General features: G+C 38.8%; 1 protein-coding gene across 7 annotated transcripts in view; it reads right to left on the bottom strand.

Moving 5' to 3' along the window:
* Positions 1-7,500, bottom strand: part of LOC135212107 (serine-rich adhesin for platelets-like) — a 640,572-nt gene that overhangs the window by 139,384 nt on the left and 493,688 nt on the right. The gene's annotated exons all lie outside the window — the stretch shown is intronic.

Consider the following 7,500-nt stretch of genomic DNA (forward strand, 5'->3'; position numbering starts at 1 on the left):
CATCAGCTTACTTTCATTTCTTTCTTCGTTGGGTTCTAGGCTTGGTACTAACAAGCATTTCCTAACTCTGAAGAAACTGAGACGTTCAGAGGCTACAATCACACACACACACACACACACACACACACACACACATATATATATATATATATAATATATATATATATATATATATATATATATATAAAAAAATAATATATATAACCTGCCACCTGGGGGGGCAACCAAGTCCTTATGGGTGCCGGTCCCAAGCCCGATAAATAGGGAGGGTGGGTGTCAGGAAGGGCATCCGGCTGTAAAAATCTGTGCCAAAACCAAAAATGGAATGAGCCGAAATATGGAAAGAGGTAATGCTAGGGCGTACTCCGTAAACGACGCACAGAGACATCGCCCTAACTCTGTGGTAAGGCGAGGGCTACTGCATCAGGAGCGGGTGCAGCTAAAGAAGCGAGCTCACATTGGGTTCAGAGTATGTCAGCTAAATGTTGGGTCCATGACTGGGAGAGGTAGAGAATTGGCTGACTTGATGAGAGAAAAGAAAGTAGATGTTGTGTGTGTGCAAGAAAACGCGGTGGAAAGAAATAATAAAGCTAAAGAGTTGGGAGATGGATATAAGCTATATTATAGTGGAGCAAATAAACAAGGTAGAAATGGAGTTGGCATAGTACTGTCTAGTGAACTAAAGAACTCGGTAATGGGAAGTGCATAGAAAGAATGACCGTATCATCAGATTGAAGATATGTTATGGAGGAGAGATTCTGAATATTATAAGCGCATATGCACCACAAGTTGGTTGCACAGAAGAGAAGGGAAATTTCTGGAGAGACATGGATGGAATAATGCAAGAACTGGAAGAGCATGAGAGGGTGATAGTTGGGGCAGATTTGAATGGCCATGTCGGAAGTGAAAATGAGGCGATGCGGGTGGTGCATGGGGGGGGGGGCCATGGAATTGGGGAGGAGAGAAACCCAGAAGGATTGAGAGTGTAGTGACTTTGCTGTGTCATTCGAAACATGGCAATAGTAAACACATTTTTTGAGAAGAAAAGGGAACACCTAATAACATATAGGAGTGGGGGAAGATTCTCCCAGATAGACTATTTCTTTGTATAAAAGGATAAATCTGGTGGAGGTCAAGAACTGCAAAGTTATTCCAGGCGACCATGTAGCCCCCCAACACAGGCTGCTATGTATGGACTTGAAGTTGAAAAGGGAAAGAAAAACCAAGCTAAAGGGATAAGGAAAATTAAATGGTACGAATTACAGAAGGAAGGGGATAAGAAGAGAGAGTTTAAGAGGAGGGTTTTGGAGGATATTGATATAGGGATTGAAGATGTTCAAGAATGGTGGGCACGAAATGCAGCAGTAATAAGAAGGCATGGAGAGGAGCTGCTAGGAGAGACATCTGGTATCATATGGGAAGAAAAGGATAGTTGGTGGTGGGATGAAGACATTGAGAAAGTAGTAAAAGATAAGAAGGAGGCAAAGAAAAGATGGGAAGAGTCACAGTCAGTGGAAGACAGAAATAGGTACAGAGAGAAAAACAAGGTGGTGAAAAAGGTGGTAGCCCAAGCTAAAGCAAAGTCGTATGATGATGTGTATAATGAGCTGGGGACAAAGGAAGGATTAAAGATGATGAAGCTATCAAAGGCTAGAAATAAGAGCACCAAAGATATAACACACATCAAACAAATAAAGAATCAAGAGGGTGTAGTGCTTAGAAAGGAGGAAGACATTGTGAGAGGATGGAAAGAATATTTCGAACAGTTGTTAAATGAAGAAAATAATAGACTAATAAGAGAGGATGGGCAAGTGAACATTGGCATGGTAATGAGGTTTTCTAGGCAAGAGGTACTAAATGCACTGAAGAAGATGAAGAATGGGAAGGCAACCGGACCAGACATGATCCCGGTGGAGGCATGGAAAGCATTAGGAGATGAAGGAGTGGATATACTGTACGATCTTATGATAAAGATCCTTGAACAGGAAAAGATACCAAATGAGTGGCGTGGGAGTATATTGATCCCAATTTTTAAAGGGAAAGGCGATGTCCAAGAGTGTGGTAATTATAGGGGCATTAAATTGATGTCCACACTTTGAAGATACTGGAAAGGATGATAGATGCTAGACTGAGAGAAGAAGTACAAATAGGTAAAGAGCAGATGGGATTTATGAAGGGAAGGGGAACAACAGATGGTATATTTTGTCTGAGGCAAATAATGGAGAAATTCGGGGAAAAGACAAAGGACCTACATATGGTATTCATTGACCTTGAAAAGGCTTATGACAGAGTCCCGAGACAAGAGGTATGGAGGAGCCTGAGGGAGAAGATGGTGCCAGAGAAGTATGTGCGATTGATACAAGAGATGTACCGGAATGTATTTACCAGAGTGAGGAGCAGTGTTGGGGAGACAGAAGGTTTTGAGGTGAGAGTAGGATTACACCAGGGGTCGGCTCTGAGCCATTTATCTTTAACATAGTGATGGATGTTATAATAGAGGAAGTAAGGGAGACAGTACCATGGAACATATTGTATGCGGATGATATTGTTCTGTGTGCAGAGAGCAGGGAAGATCTGGAAGTGAAATTGGAAAGATGGAGACAAGTACTGGAGGACAGAGGAATGAGAATAAGTAGATCCAAGACAGAATATATGTGTACCACCACTGAGGGGGTGAGATAGAGAAAGTATTCAGCTTGGTGGAGAGCAAATAAGGAGAGTTGATAAGTTTAAGTATTTGGGATCTTTTGTTAACGCTGGAGGAAGTATGGAAGAAGAAGTAAAACATCGGGTACAGGCAGGCTGGAACAACTGGAGAGCGGCCTCGGGAGTTCTTTGTGACAAAAGAGTGCCCGCTTAGGTTAAAAGGAAAATTTCACAAGACGGTGGTAAGAACAGCAATGCTGTATGGTACGGAAACAGCAAGCATGAGAAAGCAGAGCAGAAGAAGATGGATGTGGCAGAAATGAGAATTGCTTAGGTGGATGTCTGGGGTAACAAGAGTGGATAGGATCAGAAATGACTACATAAGGGGGTCACAACTAAGGTGGTGGAAGTATCAAAGAAGTGCAGGAGGGGAGGCTGAGATGGTATGGGACACAATGTTGAGGAGAGATGAGGACCACGCAAACGCTGGGAGACATACTATGGGAGTGGAGGTGCAAGGAAGAAGAAAGAGAGAGACCAGAAAGAGATGGAAGGACTGTGTGAGAGGAGATTTACATGAGAAGGGAATTGATGAGGCAGAAGTGCAAGATAGAAATAGATGGAAACGGCTCATCCGAAACGGCGACCCCATATAAAAAAATGGGAAAAAGCTGGGAAGAAGAAGAAGAAGAAGATATATATATATATATATATATATATATATATATATATATATATATATATATATATATATATACACGGTGAACCCCCAGCCTATTCGCAATTCTGGATTCACGACTTCACCTATTCACGGGATTTTATGTGGAACATATGTCCACATTATTTGCAGAAAATTCGCCTATTCACAAACTTTTTTTATATAAAAATATTAATTAATTACTGTAACATTCATATAATTACGTGACAAAGTATTTTTTGTGACAGAAATATGAAGATGCTCGGGTAAAAACATGTTCAGAGGGGTGGTGCCAAGTATTTTGCAGATTTTGCTATTTGCGGTGTGTGTGTGTGTGTGTGTGATTCTTGGGGAAGCATATATATATATATATATATATATATATATATAATATATATAATAACTATATATATATATATATAATATAATATTCGAGACCTGCCTTTCCTAGTAAACTTTTTGTTTATTTCTCTTTATTCGTCCACATTTTGATTGTTGCTACCTGTTATTGTCTTGAGGTGCTGAGTTGCATCTGAAATTTATCTATCTATCTTCTATCTATATATACAAACAAATAAATTTCAGATGCGACTCAGCACCTCAAGACAATACCAGGTAGCAACACTCAAAATGTGGAAGAATAAAGAGAGAGAGAGAGAGAGAGAGAGAGAGAGAGAGAGAGAGAGAGAGAGAGAGAGAGAGAAAGTTTCACTACGAAAGACAGGTCTCGAGAAATCTAGAATCCCTTAGTATAAGTTTACGTAATGAGAGAGAGAGAGAGAGAGAGAGAGAGAGAGAGAGAGGTCTCGAGAAATCTAGAATCCCTTAGTATGAGTTTACGTAATGAGAGAGAGAGAGAGAGAGAGAGAGAGAGAGAGAGAGAGAGAGAGAGAGAGAGCGCTGAATAATAAACCACACAGGGAAACCTCAGTATGTGTAAAGTTTAAGAAATATCAGTGAAAAATCCTACAAAACAATAAAAAAAAAAACAATCTAAGAACGAAGTAAATTACGAACAAAATTCTGATCTCCCATTAGAAAACAATTACAGAAAATCATACCAAAGGTAGTTTATTACACACAAGAACATGCTATAGTACACTGTGCTCTTCTCCAAGAGATGGATCTAGTCCCTTTAACTTCTGTTCAGCATTTCTCTTTCTGTAACTAATCGCATTTGCTCCTGTCTTCGCTACTGAACACCACACAACTAAAACTTCTTGAATGCCTTCCGGCAAATGTAACCCTGCAATTCGAAACTTCCCCTCCAAACTTAGGTAGGATACTTCGATGTAGCTTCAGTGCTTCGTAAACTTTTATATCTAGAGCCTATAGTTTATTGCACCGTCCCTGTTGAGTGAATCTTAACAACTGCCATGTCAGAATTACGCAAGAAAATATGGTCGTGACGATGACAGGATGATTCATATCGAAAACGACATGGAGAGAATTTAAATATTCCTTTCAAGACGAGAGCACTCGTCGAATCGTGATAGCTGGAGAGCATGAAGAAATACAATCCTATAGATTAAGAGATGGAGACGAGAACACGGGAGATTTCAACCGCATTACGATAAAGGTTAAGTAAAGATACAAATCTCTTGATATTATTTTTAGGATTATATTGAAATTGAAACTACTCTCGGCTTAGCAGACACGAGGACGCTTTCGGTTATGACGATACTCTTTGTCTCTTAAGCCAACAGAGAGAGAGAGAGAGAGAGAGAGAGAGAGAGAGAGAGAGAGAGAGAGAGAGAGAGAGAGAGAGAGTTGAAAAACTAGCTTACGAAGTATCAATACAGAAAACAATGAATACAAAAGTTTATTTAAGCTTGTACTAGATCATATGAGAGGAGAGAGCGGAGAACGAGAGATGCGATCGAGAGAGATAGAGGACGGGGACCCTGAGATGAACCTGTGGAAGAGAGCAGAGAGAGAGAGAGAGAGCATAATGACATGTTGGCAAAATAAGTTACAATTACTAAAAACCAATGACATTGATAATAGCATCAAGGTTAACATATGGTCAAAATACCACAGAAGTCTATGATGCAGAGCTTTGAGCTCAAATCTCTAAAGGGAGACGTATAAAGACCAATAATACAAGAACAATACTAATAAGAACAGACAGAAGAGTCAACGTTACAAGACGAAGTAGAAACGATAATACATCCAAGAAAAAGATTAAAAAAAAAATAGGGTAACGAATGTTCACAATCACAATGGGATCTCATTTGGACTCTAATTTCTAAATATCAGAATTAAATCTGCTCTAAGTTCAAAGAAATTAGCTCGTATTCGCAAGAGTATCAAACCGAGACCATGATGTTCCCAAACTCATTACACTGATCAGTTAGAGAACCGAACACGATCATACTTAAAGTCACATAAAAAACGTATATTAAGGCCCATTTAATGGTCATCTCATTTACCCCAAAAATGAACCACAGAAGCCGCACAGTACATGAGAAAACCGCAAACTGACTCTCTTCTCTCTCTCTCTCTCTCTCTCTCTCTCTCTCTCTCTGACAACCTCTCAGATAGACGTAGATATATTAATTTCATTTGCAATGCCCTCTCGATCAGATAATTATATATGAGTTTCAACCTTTTATTAATGCTTTAATGCTTTATGAAATATGAACATTTACTTTTTAAACATATGCTTCGTTACACATATACATACATACATACATACATACATACATACATCCATTAACACATTCGGATTTCAATAAAGTATGCTACTGCTTTCCTAAGGGGCCATGTCTCAACAGAAAAAGAAAAAACACACAAGACATCCAAAGCGAAGGACATTCAGCCGACGGCCATTTAGCCGAACGGACATTTAGCCGAAATGACATTTGGTCGACGGACATTTGGCAGAAAATTTACAAGTGTGAATAGCAACAGGCAATACTTTATGTATCTTAATAAGAGTTTATTGCGAAAAATTTACCCCATAAAATAAAATAAATGCAGTAAGAAGTAAAATCTTAAGTATTTAAGAGTGTGCGCAATTGCTCGCAGAAAATCTGTTTTTTGATACTCCTCATATTTCTCAATGACAGACATGAATGAATGAGCCTTGTTGTATAATATCTGATACTTCTTCTCCGATGATCTCAGTGCAACCCCTGAATTTAGTGTCTCGATTGTTAACTTCCAATTTCATTGCTCTTTCTAAGCTTTGAAATTAGACGGCAAATAGAAAGGAGAGTGATTGTATATATATGCATGACACAGTAATAGAGTACATAAATATAAATATATGTAGCAGGAAGTGAAAATAAAAATTGGGGAAACGTTAACTTACCTTTAAAACTTTTGATCAGCAACTGTATCAGTGTCGAGGTTGATGACTAACAAAATGGTTTTCGTTTCAGCATGGCTAGTTCAAAGTGTTCGAGCTGAAAATGGCAGTTACCCAATTCAACAATTGAGATGGTAAACTCAAGTAAATGCCGAATGTTCTCGAACTGTTAAGATTAATTGTTATGACCAACAGAACGATAGCGGGTGTGACATACATGTAGGTATACGTCTACTACATTTTCGGCAAATGTTCTTCTGTCAAATGCCCGTCGACCACATATCCGGGAGCTAATAAACCCATGGAAATGCCTCAAATGTCTTCCTCAAGTTCTTTATGGCTACATATATATATATATATATATATATATATATGTATATATATATATACATACATACATACGTGGCCTCTTTGTGATTATTGGACCTGGGTTCGTTTCCCAGGACCAGCCATCACAATTTCTTTTTCAAATTTCTTTGAACTTGGATATATAAATATATACCCACACGCAAGAACACCATAACATATGAGATAAAATGTGTTTAAGCAGTCATCAATTTTCTTCTTCTTCGCGTTTGTAGAAAACAAACACTCTCACCTTTTGCACCATGAAGTAAGTAGAAAACTAAAAGAAAACGGGTACACAGACTAAGTTGCGGTGGAATACGAAATGAAGACCACCACCTAAGGAATTGCCAGTATGCTGAGAACATTTCGCGAATTACTAAGGCACATTTGTTGACTAAGCAGTTACTGTTCTTTAGAAGGCTTCTGGTTCTCTAGTCGACATGTTTCAGGGATAAATCAAAAGGAGAAAACATGTTTGGGGATAAGTCAGAAGAAG

This window comes from Macrobrachium nipponense, chromosome 40, assembly GCF_015104395.2.
Source record: "Macrobrachium nipponense isolate FS-2020 chromosome 40, ASM1510439v2, whole genome shotgun sequence".
Taxonomy (NCBI): Eukaryota; Metazoa; Arthropoda; class Malacostraca; order Decapoda; family Palaemonidae; genus Macrobrachium; species Macrobrachium nipponense.